The sequence below is a fragment of the Salmo trutta genome, chromosome 8, assembly GCF_901001165.1.
Source record: "Salmo trutta chromosome 8, fSalTru1.1, whole genome shotgun sequence".
NCBI classification, from domain to species: domain Eukaryota; kingdom Metazoa; phylum Chordata; class Actinopteri; order Salmoniformes; family Salmonidae; genus Salmo; species Salmo trutta.
In genome coordinates, this window is record NC_042964.1 from 19,236,801 (window position 1) to 19,252,983 (window position 16,183).

The following is a 16,183-nucleotide window of genomic DNA, read 5'->3' on the forward strand; positions in this document are numbered from 1 at the left end:
ACAGACTAGTGTTGACGGTGAGGACTATGGTCATGTGTTATGGAGTTGACAGTCATGTCTTCAGACAGAGATTACAGCAGAACAGCAGTTTATACACTATCAAATCAAACTTTATTTGTCACATGCGCTGAATACAACAAGTGTAGACCTTACCGTGAAATGCTTACTTACAAGCCCTTAACCAACAGTACAGTTCAAGAAGAGTTAATAAAATATTTACCAAATAAACTAAAGTAAAAAATTCTAAAAATAATTATACAATAACATAAGAATAGCAAGGCTATATACAGGGGGTACCGGTACCGAGTCAGTGTTGGCGGGTACAGGTTAGAGGTAATTTGTACATGTAGGTGGGGGTGAAGTGACTATGCATAGATAATAAACAGCGAGTAGCAGCAGTGTAAAAACAAATGGGGGGGGTCAATGTAATTAGTAAAAGGTCCGGTGGCCATTTGATGAATTGTTCAGCAGTCTTATGTCTTGGGGGTAGAAGCTGTTAAGGAGCCTTTTGGTCCCAGACTTGGAAGTCCGGTAGCAGAGAAAACAGTCTATGACAATTTTATGGGCTTTCCTCTGACACCGCCTATTATATAGGTCCTGGATTGCAGGAAGCTTGGCCCCAATGATGTACTGGGCCATACGCACTACCCTCTGTAGCGCCTTATGGTCAGATGCCGAGCAGTTGCCATACCAGGTGGTGATGCAACCGGTCAGGATGCTCTCGATGGTGCAGCTGCAGAACGTTTTGAGGATCTGGGGACCCATGACAAATGTTTTCTGTCTCCTGATGGGGAAAAGGTTTTGTCATGTCCTCTTCACAACTGTCTTGGTGTGTTTGGACCATGATAGATCGTTGGTGATGTGGACACCAAGGAACGTGAAACTCTCGACCCGCTCCACTACAGCCCCGTTGATGTTAATGGGTGCCAGTTCGGCCCACCTTTTCCTGTAGGCCACGATCAGCTCCTTTGTCTAGCTCACATTGAGGGAGAGGTTGTTGTCCTGGCACCACACTGCCAGTTCTCTGACCTCCTCCCTATAGGCTGTCTCATCGTTGTCGGTGATCAGGCCTACCACTGTTGTAAACTTAATAATGGTGTTGGAGTCGTGTTTGGCCACACAGTCGTGGGTGAGCAGGGAGTAAAGGAGGGGACTAAGTACACACCCCTGAGGGGCCCCAGTGTTCAGGATCAACGTGTTGTTGCCTACCCTTACCACCTGGGGGCGGCCCATCAGGAAGTCCAGGATCCAGTTGCAGAGGGAGGTGTTTAGTCCCAGGGTCCTTAGCTTAGTGATGAGCTTCGTGGGCACTATGGTGTTGAACCCTGAACTGTAGTCAATGAACAGCATTCTCACGTAGGTGTTCCTTTTGTCCAGGTGGGAAAGGGCAGTGTGGAGTACGATTGAGATTGCGCCATCTGTGGATCTGTTGGGGTGGTATGCGAATTGGAGTGGGTCTAGGGTATCCGGGAGGATGTTGTTGATGTGAGCCATGACCAGCCTTTCAAAGCACTTCATGGTTACTGACGTGAGTGCTACGGGGCGGTAATCATTTAGGCAGGTTACCTTCGCTTCCTTGGGCACAGGGACTATGGTGGTTTGCTTTAAACATGTAGGTATTACAGATTCAGTAAGGGAGAGTTTGAAAATGCCAGTGAAGACACTTGCCAGTTGATCCGTGCATGCTTTGAGTACACGTCCTGGTAATCCATCTGGCCCCGCGGCTTTGTGAATGTTGACCTGTTTAAAGGTCTTGCTAACATCGGCTACCGAGAGCGTTATCACACAGTCATCCAGAACAGCTGGTGCTCTCGTGCATGCTTCAGTGTTGCTTGCCTCGAAGCGAGCATGAAAGGCATTTAGCTCATCTGGTAGGCTCGCGTCACTGGGCAGCTCGCGTCTGGGTTTCCTTTTGTAGTCCGTAATAGTTTTCAAGACCTGCGTCATCCGACGAGCGTCAGAGCCGGTGTAGTAGGATTCAATCTTAATCCTGTATTACAGGTCGACCGATTATGATTTTTCAACGCCGATACCGATTATTGGAGGACCAAAAAAAGCCGGTACCGATTAATCGGCCGATTTTTGTATATATATTTGTAATAATGACAATTACAACAATACTGAATGAACACTTATTTTAACTTAATATAATACATCAATAAAATCAATTTAGTCTCAAATAAATAATGAAACATGTTCAATTTGGTTTAAATAATGCAAAAACAAAGTGTTGGAGAAGAAAGTAAAAGTGCAATATGTGCCATGTAAAAAAAAAAGCTAACGTTTAAGTTCCTTGCTCAGAACATGAGAACATATGAAAGCTGGTGGTTCCTTTTAACATGAGTCTTCAATATTCCCAGGTAAGAAGTTTTAGGTTGTAGTTATTATAGGACTATTTCTCTCTATACCATTTGTATTTCATATACCTTTGACTATTGGATGTTCTAATAGGTACTTTAGTATTGCCAGCCTAATCTCGGGAGTTGATAGGCTTGAAGTCATAAACAGCGCAATGCTTGAAGCATTGCGAAGAGCTGCTGGCAAACGCAGTAAAGTGCTGTTTGAATGAATGCTTACGAGCATGCTGCTGCCTACCACCGCTCAGTCAGACTGCTCTATGAAATCATAGACTTAATTATAATATAATAATAAACAGAAATACGAGCCTTAGGTCATTAATATGGTCAAATCCAGAAACTATCATTTCGAAATCAAAACGTTTATTCTTTCAATGAAATACGGAACCGTTGCATATTTTATCTAACTGGTGGCATCCAAAAGTGTAAATATTCCTGTTACATTGTACAACCTTCAATGTTATGTCATAATTACGTAAAATTCTGGCAAATTAGTTTGCAACGAGCCAGGCGGCCCAAACTGTTGCAAATAACCTGACTCTGCGTGCAATGAACGCAAGAGAAGTGACACAATTTCATCTGGTTAATATTGCCTGCTAACCTGGATTTCTTTTAACTAAATATGCAGGTTTAAAAAAATATACTTCTGTGTATTGATTTTAAGAAAGGCATTGATGTTTATGGTTAGGTACATTCGTGCAACGATTGTGCTTTTTTCGCAAATGCGCTTTTGTTAAATCATCCCCCATTTGGCGAAGTTGGCTGTCTTTGTTAGAAAGAAATAGTCTTCACACAGTTCACAACGAGCCAGGCGGCCCAAACTGCTGCATATACCCTGACTCTTTTGCACAGAACGCAAGAGAAGTGACAAAATGTCCCTAGTTAAAAGAAATTCATGTTAGCAGGCAATATTAACTAAATATGCAGGTTTAAAAATATATACTTGAGTATTGATTTTAAAGAAAGGCATTGATGTTTATGGTTAGGTACATTGGTGCAACGACAGTGCTTTTTTCGGTAAAGCGCTTGTTAAATCACCCGTTTGGAAAAGTAGGCTATGATTCAATAATAAATTAACAGGCACCGCATCGATTATATGCAATGCAGGACAAGCTAGATAAACTAGGAATATCATAAACCATGTGTAGTTAACTAGTGATTATGTTAAGATTGATTGATTGTTTTTTATAAGATACGTTTAATGCTAGCTAGCACCTTACCTTGGCTCCTTGCTGCACTCACATAACAGGTAGTCAGCCTGCCACCCAGTCTTGTCGTGGAGTGCAATGTAATCGGCCATGATCGGTGTCCAAAAATGCTGATTACCGATTGTTATGAAAACTTGAAATCGGCCCTAATTTATTGGCCATTCCGATTAATCAGTCGACCTCTATCCTGTATTGACGCTTTGCTTGTTTGATGGTTCGTCCTAGGGCATATCGGGATTTCTTATAGGCGTCCGAATTAGTGTCCCGCTTCTTGAAAGCAGCAGGTCTAGCCTTTAGCTTGATGCGGATGTTGCCTGTAATCCATGGCTTCTGGTTGGGATATGTACGTACGGTCACTGTGGGGACGATATTGTCGATGCACTTATTGATGAAGCCGATGCCATTGGATGAATCCTGGAACATATTCCAGTCTGTGCTTGCAAAACAGTCGTGTAGCGTAACATCCGCACCCTCTGACCACTTCCGTATTGAGCGAGTCACTGGTGCTTCCTGCTTTAGTTTTTGCTTGTAAGCGGGAATCAGGAGGATATAATTATGGTCAGATTAGCTAAATGGAGGGCGGGGGTGAGCTTTGTATGCATCTCTGTGTGTGGAGTAAAGGTGGTCTATAGGTTTTTTCCTCTGGTTGCACATGTGACATGCTACTAAAAATTTGGTACAACTGATTTAAGTTTGCCTGCATTAAAGTCCCCGGCCACTAGGAGTGCCGCTTCTGGGTGAGCATTTTATTGTTCACTTATGGCCTCATAGAGTTGGTTGAGTGCGCTCTTAGTGCCAGCATCGGTCTAAATTTCCGGCTACGAATAATATAGACGAGAACTCTCTTGGTAGATAGTGTGGTCTACAGCTTATCATAAGGTACTCTACCTCAGGTGAGCAATACCTCGAGACCTCTTTAATATTAGACATCGCACACCAGCTGTTTTTGACAAAAAGACACACCCCTCGTCTTACCAGACTTAGCATCTCTGTTCTGCCGGTGCATTGAAATCCCTCCAGCTCTATATTGTCTGTGTCGTCATTCAGCCACAACTTGGTGAAACATAGGAAATTACAGCTCTTAATGTCCCATTGGTAGGATAATCATAATCGCAGGTCATCCATTTTATTTTCCAATGACTGCATGTTAGCAAGTAGAACGGATGGCAGTGGAAGTTTACTCGCTAGCCTACGGATTCTCAGAAGGCAGCCTGATCTGCGTCCTCTTTTCCTCCGCCTTTTCTTCATGCGAATGACGGGGATTTGGGCCTGTTCCCGGGAAAGCAGTATACCCTTCTCGTCGGACTCCTTAAAGGAAAAAGCCTCATCCAGTTCGAGGTGAGTAATCACTGTTCTGATGTCCAAAAGTTTTTTTGGGTTATAAGAGACGGTAGCAGCAACATTATGTACAAAATAAGTTTAAAAAAATAAGTTACATACAACGCAAAAAAACGAACAAATAGCACAATTGATTACGGGCATGTAAAATGTCAGCCATCATCTTCGGCGCCTTTTTTTATTATACAATTGTTGAATACTCCTTTCTGATTGGCTTGAAGGGCATTCTAGAGCGTGCATTATTTCCCTGTAACGCATAATATTTTTGCGCGGTACAATTCAATGGCTATAGTTCATTTTTCCGTGTTTCGTTTGAGTTGTTTTTTGAAAGCAATCAGTCGAATTGAAAACGGTATTGGTATTGTTGAATTCGATTTTCGTAATAGCAAGCTAGGACTGATAGTTTGGTTAGCTAAACTAGCAAGTCTGTTTGGTTACCATGGCAGCTTCTGCTTGCTAGCTACTTCAGTGGATGTTGAAGACATTTTTACCTGCAAATGAACACATTTCTGGTGTGTTAAATTATATCCATGGTATAAAAGGGATAATCAACTCGGCATTCTCTGGAAAATAATGGAACTCCGTGGAAAGTCAGTTCCACTCCGCGCTAACACACCTTCCACGCCTTTCTTTATTGTCCATAGAATTCAAATCAAATTGTATTCGTCACATGCGCCGAATACAACAGGTGTAGACCTTGCCGTTAAATGCTTATTTACAAGCCCTTAACCAACAATGCTTTAAGAAGTATTAAGTAAAAAAAAAATAGATAAGTAAAAAATTGAAAATAAAAGTAACACATAATTAAACAGCAGCAGTAAAACATTATGCACAAAAGAGGTTACAAATAACGCAAAAAATTGGTTACGGGATCGTAAAACGGAAGCCTTCTCCTTCGGCGCCATTCTTTATAGAGCGCATAGCCCTTCGTTGATTATCCCATGTCTAGCGTTGTGTTAATAGACACGAGACGGGTATATAGGGACTGGGGCTATACTGGAAACCAGTGTGTAATGGAGTTTGATATATAAAACGGAGCTGCAGTGTCACGTGCAATGGAGTTGATACAGTGATGGGTTTTGGAGTTGACATTGAAAGAGACGTGTATTGGAGTTGACGTCATAGGACATGTGTTTATGTTGTAAGCGTTAAAGCCATCTATTGTAGTTGCGTTGGAGGCTCTCCGCTTGTGTGTGTGTGTGTGTGTGTGTGAGAGAGAGAGAGAGAGACAGAGGGAGACAGAGGGAGGGAGGGAGTTAGCCACACCCACATGAATGAGTGACAGATGTTGAAAGCGTCTTAAGATATTCACACACACACGCATGCACACACACACACTTCACAGCTCCAGATTTTAGCACTCAGGCTCCTGAGCACCTTTCATTAGTCTCTGTCTAGACCTTATTACCAGCTGTTTGTTCCACTCTGCTCCCCGCTACACTGCTCTAGTCTCCTCGTTTTTTCTCCTCTCCGTTCTGCTCTGTTTTTGTTTGTGTGTTTACAGATTCACCCAAGTTGGGCTGCGAAAGATCTTCAGATCTGTTTTGTGTGTGTGTGTGTGTCTGTCTGTCTGTCTGTCTGTCTGTCTGTCTGTCTGTCTGTCTGTCTGTCTGTCTGTCTGTCTGTCTGTCTGTCTATGTGTGTGTGTGTCTGTCTGTCTGTCTATGTGTGTGTGTGTCTGTCTGTCTCTGTCTGTTCTCTCACATTGTCTATGTGTGTGTGTGTGTCTGTCTCTGTCTGTCTGTCTGTCTGTCTGTCTGTCTGTCTGTCTGTCTGTCTGTCTATGTGTGGGTGTGTCTGTCTGTCTCTGTCTGTTCTCTCACATTGTCTATGTGTGGGTGTGTGTGTGTCTGTCTGTCTCTGTCTGTCTCTCACATTGTCTATGTGTGGGTGTGTGTGTGTCTGTGTCTCTGTCTGTCTCTCACATTGTCTATGTGTGGGTGTCTGTGTGTCTGTCTGTCTCTGTCTGTCTCTCACATTGTCTGTGTGTCTGTCTGTCTCTGTCTGTCTCTCACATTGTCTATGTGTGGGTGTCTGTGTGTCTGTCTGTCTCTGTCTGTTCTCTCACATTGTCTATGTGTCTGTCTGTCTCTGTCTGTCTCTCACATTGTCTATGTGTGGGTGTCTGTGTGTCTGTCTGTCTCTCACATTGTCTATGTGTGGGTGTCTGTGTGTCTGTCTGTCTCTGTCTGTTCTCTCACATTGTCTATGTGTGGGTGTGTGTCTGTCTGTCTCTGTCTGTCTCTGTCTCTCACATTGTCTATGTGTGAGTGTGAGTCTGGTTGAAACTCTCTGTCTGTCCATCTGTCTGGCTTTCTGTTTGTGTGCGTGCCGTGTGCATGACTGTGTGCGTAGGAGTGTGTGTGTGTGTCTGTCTGTGTGCATGACTGTGTGTAGGAGTGTTTGTCTGTCCGCCTGTCTGTGTGCGTGTGCATGACTGTGTGTAGGAGTGTTTGTCTGTCCGCCTGTCTGTGTGCGTGTGCATGACTGTGTGTGAGTGTGGGGGGGTTATCTTTGATCTTTGCAGCCCAACTGTGGTCGACCATGACCTTTTCTGAAGACATGTGGCAGAGGTTCCCTACCCCAACACCCCACCGCAGTCTACTCCCACGAAAACAGACCTTGGCTTGCTCCTCCTCCTACACACACACACACACACACACACACACACATCCAAAGAAAACAGACCAACTCTGCCACTCTATCTCACACACACACACATGACTTTCTCAATCGTTCTGTTGTGATGTCTATGTGAGTGTGTAGAAAAGGGAGTTAGTTCAGGCTGTGTCCAGAATGTAGCCCTCTGCCTCGTGACTTCTGCACACACTGTCTCTCTACAAGAGACAGACAGGGAGACAAACTAATTTACTGACATACAACAGATCGTGCGTGTGTGTGTGTACAGTCCAGTTCAGGTATGAAGTCTGCTGTCCCAACATGAAGAATGTCTCTGAATCACCACTGACTAAGGTCTCTTGCAGCCCAAGCATGACATCTGCACACACGCCATGCAGGCTCACATGCGCGAGTAGGCATTCTAACACACACACACTTTGTTTCCTCAGAGACTGCGTGTGTGCTCTTTGAGAGAGGGAGAGAGAGAAAGTGTAAGGTGAGTGTGTGTTCACTGGGCCAGTGTGTTCAGTCAGTAAGGGTGTTCAGTGGGTCAGTGTGTTCAGTCAGTAGGGGTGTTCAGTCAGTAGGGGTGTTCAGTGGGTCAGTGTGTTCAGTCAGTAGCTGTGTTCAGTGGGTCAGTGTGTTCAGTCAGTAGCTGTGTTCAGTGGGTCAGTGTGTTCAGTCAGTAGGTGTGTTCAGTGGGTCAGTATGTTCAGTCAGTAGGGGTGTTCAGTGGGTCAGTATGTTCAGTCAGTAGGGGTGTTCAGTGGGTCAGTGTGTTCAGTCAGTAGCTGTGTTCAGTGGGTCAGTGTGTTCAGTCAGTAGCTGTGTTCAGTGGGTCAGTATGTTCAGTCAGTAGCTGTGTTCAGTGGGTCAGTGTGTTCAGTCAGTAGCTGTGTTCAGTGGGTCAGTGTGTTCAGTCAGTAGAGGTGTTCAGTGGGTCAGTGTGTTCAGTCAGTAGCTGTGTTCAGTGGGTCAGTGTGTTCAGTCAGTAAGGGTGTTCAGTGGGTCAGTGTGTTCAGTCAGTAGCTGTGTTCAGTGGGTCAGTGTGTTCAGTCAGTAGCTGTGTTCAGTGGGTCAGTGTGTTCAGTCAGTAGGGGTGTTCAGTGTGTTCAGTCAGTAGGTGTGTTCAGTGGTTCAGTGTGTTCAGTCAGTAGCTGTGTTCAGTGGGTCAGTATGTTCAGTCAGTATGGGTGTTCAGTGGGTCAGTGTGTTCAGTCAGTAAGGGTGTTCAGTGGGTCAGTGTGTTCAGTCAGTAGCTGTGTTCAGTGGGTCAGTGTGTTCAGTCAGTAAGGGTGTTCAGTGGGTCAGTATGTTCAGTCAGTAGGTGTGTTCAGTGGGTCAGTGTGTTTAGTCAGTAGGTGTGTTCAGTGTGTTCAGTCAGTAGCTGTGTTCAGTGGGTCAGTATGTTCAGTCAGTAGGGGTGTTCAGTGGGTCAGTGTGTTCAGTCAGTAGCTGTGTTCAGTGGGTCAGTATGTTCAGTCAGTAGCTGTGTTCAGTGGGTCAGTGTGTTCAGTCAGTAGCTGTGTTCAGTGGGTCAGTGTGTTCAGTCAGTAGCTGTGTTCAGTGAGTCAGTGTGTTCAGTCAGTAGCTGTGTTCAGTGGGTCAGTATGTTCAGTCAGTAACTGTATTCAGTGGGTCAGTATGTTCAGTCAGTAGCTGTGTTCAGTGTGTTCAGTCAGTAGCTGTGTTCAGTGTGTTTAGTCAGTAGGTGTGTTCAGTGTGTTCAGTCAGTAGCTGTGTTCAGTAGGTCAGTATGTTCAGTCAGTAGGGGTGTTCAGTATGTTCAGTCAGTAGGTGTGTTCAGTGGTTCAGTGTGTTCAGTCAGTAGCTGTGTTCAGTGGGTCAGTATGTTCAGTCAGTATGGGTGTTCAGTGGGTCAGTGTGTTCAGTCAGTAAGGGTGTTCAGTGGGTCAGTGTGTTCAGTCAGTAGCTGTGTTCAGTGGGTCAGTGTGTTCAGTCAGTAAGGGTGTTCAGTGGGTCAGTATGTTCAGTCAGTAGGTGTGTTCAGTGGGTCAGTGTGTTTAGTCAGTAGGTGTGTTCAGTGTGTTCAGTCAGTAGCTGTGTTCAGTGGGTCAGTATGTTCAGTCAGTAGGGGTGTTCAGTGGGTCAGTGTGTTCAGTCAGTAGCTGTGTTCAGTGGGTCAGTATGTTCAGTCAGTAGCTGTGTTCAGTGGGTCAGTGTGTTCAGTCAGTAGCTGTGTTCAGTGGGTCAGTGTGTTCAGTCAGTAGCTGTGTTCAGTGAGTCAGTGTGTTCAGTCAGTAGCTGTGTTCAGTGGGTCAGTATGTTCAGTCAGTAACTGTATTCAGTGGGTCAGTATGTTCAGTCAGTAGCTGTGTTCAGTGTGTTCAGTCAGTAGCTGTGTTCAGTGTGTTTAGTCAGTAGGTGTGTTCAGTGTGTTCAGTCAGTAGCTGTGTTCAGTAGGTCAGTATGTTCAGTCAGTAGGGGTGTTCAGTATGTTCAGTCAGTAGCTGTGTTCAGTGGGTCAGTGTGTTCAGTCAGTAGCTGTGTTCAGTGGGTCAGTGTGTTCAGTCAGTAGGGGTGTTCAATGGTTCAGTGTGTTCAGTCCATGGTGTTTTGTTATCTGAACTAATGCTGTGTTCATTTGACACACAACTCGGTATCAGATGCAGGGAGAGTGAAGGCACAAAGTGTGTGTGTGTGTGTGTGTGTGTGTGTGTGTGTGTGTGTGTGTGTGTGTGTGTGTGTGTGTGTGTATGGTTTGTGTGTGTGTGCAGCTCGTGTATCCCAGCTGGTGCTCAGACAATAGGGCAGATATCAGTACAATAGTGCAGGGCTGGCACAATGCAGACCTTGACTTGAGCAAAGTCACATGTAGTCCTGCTGTCACGAGAGAAACTGTCTTGGCCCTTTCACGACCTTGGCCTCCTTTCTTCACTCTCTCCTCTCCCCCTCCAGTTCTCTCGCTCTGCTACTTTTGCTTATTTTGTCTCTAATTTTCCATTCTTTAATCTCTCTCTCCCTCTTTCTCAGAAACTGTGATATTCTCCATCCCTTGTTTTTTTTCTTCTTGTTATCTGTTTCTCTTGAAGACTTTAAGAATCTCCCCACCTGGTTTATTTTCCCACCTTTTTCATCTTTTGGATAGTTGGGTTGTTTTTCACTCCTCCTCATTCTCTCTCTTCTCTATATTCTGCCACTCCCCCTCCTTGCCTCTCTCACCCATGCTTCACTCTCTTTCTTCTCTTTAATCTCTTTCTTCTCTTTAATCTCCTCTCTCCCTATCTTTCTCACTCCCCTCTCTCTTACTCCTTCTTTCCCTACCCCCTCCACCTCCCCTCTATCCCTCTTCCTCACTCGTCTTTCTCTCCTCATTCCTCTCTCTCCCTCCTCCTCACTCCTCTCTCTCTCCTCCTCACTCCTCTCTCTCTCCTCCTCACTCCTCCCTCTTCCTCCTCCCCCTCTCTCTCCCTCCTCCTCACTCCTCCCTCTCTCTCCCTCCTCCTCACTCCTCCCTCTCTCTCTCCTCCTCACTCCTCCCTCTCTCTCTCCTCCTCACTCCCCTCTCTCCCTCCTCCTCACTCCTCCTCTCCTTTCTTCAATGAATCTCTCTGCTGGGCTGGTTAGTGTTCCTCCCACGGGTTGACCTTTACAGACAGATACTGTAGTAGACACACGTCTCATCTGATCTCAGTTCAGCCTTATCGCTGATGAACTCTCAGAATCAACCCTATCGCTCCCACACATCTCACTCTAAACTGATCTTGGGTCAGTATTGACATTTAGTACGAGCATAAAATCCCCTTAGGCTACACTGATACGGATGATATGAATGCAACATACTGTATATCGTGACATTCACAAAGAGTGGGAGTGTGGAATATATTGAAACTGTTTGGTTTTAGTGTCGATTCAAACATCATTTCATGGCCAACTAAGTATATTTTCACTGTCAACAGACTGCTAACTAAGCTGAAATGTAATCAGTCACGCAGAAGTAACAGATACTATACACATTCATCTGTGTAGGGGCCTCTGAGGGCCCTCCACATCAGCTGTGGCCTTCCAGGGAGTAAGGCCTATGACCCCTGACTTCTGGGTGAAAGGTCAAGTGCCTTAACTGCTAGTCCACTTGACTGCCAGGGGCAGATGAATGTAAACATTCCAATTATTGACCCAACTGTCAGGACCTGTGTTTATAGAAGTACATGCAGAAGCATGCCTTGAGCTATACGTTTATGGTACAACTCTTATAGAGTGTAGTGTATGTTTATGTCCTGTATTTATGTATGTGTATGAAACAGTAATGCGTGTGTGTGTTTTCCATGAGCCTGCATGGTGAGTTGGAAGATGGAGAGAGAGGGAGGCAGGGAGGGAAAGAGAGAGAGAGAGGTTATCTGTTTAGGTAAGTGGAGATGGTGAGAGGAGGACAGTGGAGAGGAGGTAGAGGGAGGAGGACAGACGGGAGGAGGGGTGAAGAGTTGAAAGTAGGGAGTATGAATGGGTAGGGTACATTACATTTAGGTTGACTGCACTCTGTGTAAACCACAACATCATGTCAATAAGGACATGCACACTGGTGTGTGTGTGTGTGTGTGTGTGTGTGTGTGTGTGTGTGTGTGTGTGTGTGTGTGTGTGTGTGTGTGTGTGTGTGTGTGTGTGTGTGTGTGTGTGTGTGTGTGTGTGTGTGTGTGTGTTTAGGGGGTAGGAGGTGTACCAGAGTGCCACCTGTTCTTGATCACATGACCCTGCATGAACACTGTGAGTCACTCAGGAACAGGCGACACATGCCCCCCCCACACACACACACACACACACACACCCAGATGGCCACAGCAACGGCCAAGGCAGGGCCTCATGTTTGGCCTGACACACACTTTGGCTTCATGAACCACAGTGACTAAAATGTCGAGTGTGTACTGAACCCCAAACGACAATGTTGATTGTGTTACCATTCCGCCATAGAATGGCATGCCAACCATGTTGTAACCACTTGACCCCAAGCCCAGACTGACCATGTTGTCGACAATGTTGTGTGTTCAGGAGGTGCAGGCAGAGAGAGAGAGAGAGCGCCTGAGGTGTCGTAATATGGTGGTCAGCTGACCCTCCAACCTCCCTGCCGCTGACCAGACTGAAGACGTGGCATATACAGGTAAGACTCAGATGCTCTTTTGGGTTTCTCTTCACTCTGTCTGTTGCACATAGACACAGAAATCTGGGCCCGGGGAAGAAGGTAGCGAGATAGAGTCCAGGAAAGTAGAGGAAGAAAATATTTTTGAATGACAAAAGAGGGAGGCTGGTCGTAATGGAGAGTGAGAGAAACCGACAGAGTGTGAGAGAGAGAGAGAAAGAGAGAGGGAACACCCCCCAAGTCAACCATGCCCACACCCCATTTAGGCCCCCTCAGATCAGACCTATGCCCCTCCTGTCCACCCCATGCACCCCACCCCCGCAAAGAGGGCCTCAACATGGAAGTCACACATACACAGCACACAGTGAGCGGGCAAACAGGCCCAACCCCCACTACACTAGCCTAAGCCAATGGCATGTACCAGATGCTCAGCAGGCTCTGCTCACACTTACTGGTCTGAGGCCAAACCACACGACCAACAACATTGGACACTTTATGGAACACAAAGCCTTCGCTATCTCATCCTGAAATATCCAAGACCTGAGGTCATCTGCCTTTGGCCTAAAGAACAGGAACCTGGACTTCATCAAAGTAAATCGGAAATACAAATATTGTCATCCTACAAGAAACCTGGTATAGGGGAGACGGACCCACTGGTTGCTCTCTAGGTTACAGAGACATACCAATTAGGATCTGGCTAAAAAATACTTGAATCAGTTATAGAACCCATTGCCCTTTATGGTTGTGAGGTCTGGGGTCCGCTCACCAACCAAGAATTCATAAAATGGGACAAACACCAAATTGAGACTCTGCATGCAGAATTATCCTCCCTGTACATTGTAGAACACCAAATAATGCATGCAGAGCAGAATTAGGCCGATACCCGCTAATTATCAAAATCCAGAAAAGAGCCGTTAAATTCTACAACCACCTAAAATTAAGCGATAACCAAAACTTCCATAACAAAGCCATCACCTACAGACAGATGAACCTGGAGAAGAGTCCCCTAAGCAAGCTGGTCCTGGGGCTCTGTTCACAAACACACCCCACAGAGCCCCAGGACAGCAACACAATTAGACCCAACCAAATCATGAGAAAACAACGAGATAATTACTTGACACATTGGAAAGAATTAACATAAAAACTGAGCAAACTAGAATGTTATTTGGCCCTAAACAGAGAGTACACAGTGGCAGAATACCTGACCACTGTGACTGCCCCAAACTTAATGAAAGCTTTGACTATGTACAGACTCAGTGAGCATAGCCTTGCTATTGAGAAAGGTAGCCGTAGGCAGACCTGGCTCTCAAGGGAAGACAGGCTATGTGCACACTCCCCACAAAATAAGGAGAAACTGAGCTGCACTTCATAACCTCCTGCCAAATGTATGACCATAGTAGAGACACATATTTACCTCAGATAACACAGATCCACAAAGAATTTGAAAACAAACCCGATTTTGATAAACTCCCATATCTAGTGGGTGAAATACCACAGTGTGTCATCACAGCAACAGATTTGTGACTTGTTGCCACAAGAAAAGGTTAACCAGTGAAGAACAAACACTATATTTATGTTTATTTATTTTCCCTTCTGTAATTGAACTATTTGCACATCATTACAACACTGTATATAGACATAATATGACATTTGTAATGTCTTTATTCTTTTGGAACTTCTGTGAGTGTCATTTTATTGTTTATTTAACTTTTGTATATTTTCTATTTCACTTGCTTTGGAAATGTTAACATATGTTTCCCATGCTAATAAAGCCCCTTGAATTGAATTGAATTGAGAGAGAGAGATAGAAAGAGGGAGAGAGAGACCACAAAGAGTCATTTGTGAGGAGGATGACGGTTATGTACGATGTTTTACGATGTGTCACTGTGTGTGTGTGTGTGTGTGTGTGTGTGTGTGTGTGTGTGTGTGTGTGTGTGTGTGTGTGTGTGTGTGTGCTGAGTAAGACTTGTTGGACTTGTAGTGGCATGGTCTGAGTCAGGAATGAGTGTGAGCATAACTCTAAGGACTTACACACACACACACACATCTGTCGGTTTCTCTATCCACACAGTCCTGCAGAGAGGAGGCTGAGAGGCACTGTCTGTACCAGTGACACATCCTCCTACTCTTACCACACACACGTGCACACACACCCCACACACACACACACTCGTTCACACACACACACCCACACTCGTTCACACACACACACACACACACACACACACACACACACACACACACACACACACACTCCCCCTCTCTACTACTCTGCTACTCAGACTTACAGCTTTTTCCCCATTTTGTTGTGTTACAGCATGAATTTAAAATGGCTTAAATTGAGATATTTTCTCACTGGCCTACACATAATACCCCATAATGTCAAAGTGGAATCATGTTTCTCTATTTTCTTTTACTTAATGAATTCAAATGTTGCTGGATCGAATCCCCGAGCTGACAAGGTAAGAATCTGTCATTCTGCCCCTGAGCAGGGCAGTTAACCCACTGTTCCCCGTGGATGTCAATTAAGGCAGCCTCCGGCACCTCTCTGATTCAGAGGGGATGAGGTTAAATGTGGAAGACACATTTCAGTTGAAAGCGTTCAGTTGCACAACTGTCTAGGTATCCCCCTTTCCCAACAAAACCTATTCCCTCTCAGGAGACTGAAAAAATTTGGCATGGGTCATCAGATCCTCAAAGGGTTTTACAGCTGCACCATCGAGAGCATCCTGACGGGTTGCATCACTGCCTGGTATGGCAACTGCTCGGCCTCCGATCGCAAGGCACTACAGAGGGTAGTGCGTATGGCCTAGTACATCATTAGGGCCAAACTTCCTGCCATCCAGGACTTCTATACCAGGCGGTGTCAGAAGAAGGCCCTAAAAACTATCAAAGACTGCAGCCACCCTAGTCATAGACTGTTCTCTCTGCTACCACACGGCAAGCGGTACCGGAGCGCCAAGTCTAGGTCCAAAAGGCTTCTAAACAGCTTCTACCCCCAAGCCATAAGACTCCTGAACATCTAATCAAATGGCTAACCAGACTATTTGCATTGCCCCCCCCCTTTTTCTACACTGCTGCTACTCTCTGTTATTATCTATGCATAGTCACTTTAATAACTCTACCTACATGTACATATTACCTCGACACCCCCGCACATAGACTCTGTACTGGTACCCCCTGTATATAGCCTCCACATTGACTCTGTACTAGTACCCCCTGTATATAGCCCCGCTATTGTTATTTACTGCTGCACTTTAATTATTTTATATTTTTATCTCTTACTTTTTTGGGGGCATTTTCTTAAAACGGCATTGTTGGTTAAGGGCTTGTAAGTAAGCATTTCACTGTAAGGTCTACACCTGTTGTATTTGGCGTATGTGACTAATAAAATTTGATTTGATTTGAAATATTCAACCCCTTTGTTATGGCAAGCCTAAATAAGTTCAGGAGTAAACATTTGCATCACAAGTCACATAATAAGTTGCATGGACTCACTCTGTGTGCAATAATAGTGTTTAACATGATTTTAGAATGATTACCTCATCACTGTACCCCACACATACCAT

At 45.1% G+C, this 16,183-nt stretch overlaps 1 protein-coding gene across 1 annotated transcript in view; it reads left to right on the top strand.

Annotated features, from left to right (window-relative positions):
- LOC115199245 (lysine-specific demethylase 6B) overlaps positions 1–16,183 on the top strand; it is a 56,770-nt gene that overhangs the window by 8,294 nt on the left and 32,293 nt on the right. Inside the window, exon 2 of the mRNA XM_029761868.1 lies at positions 12,527–12,635. The gene's annotated coding sequence lies outside the window, so the exon portion shown is untranslated. The remainder of the gene's footprint in view (positions 1–12,526; positions 12,636–16,183) is intronic.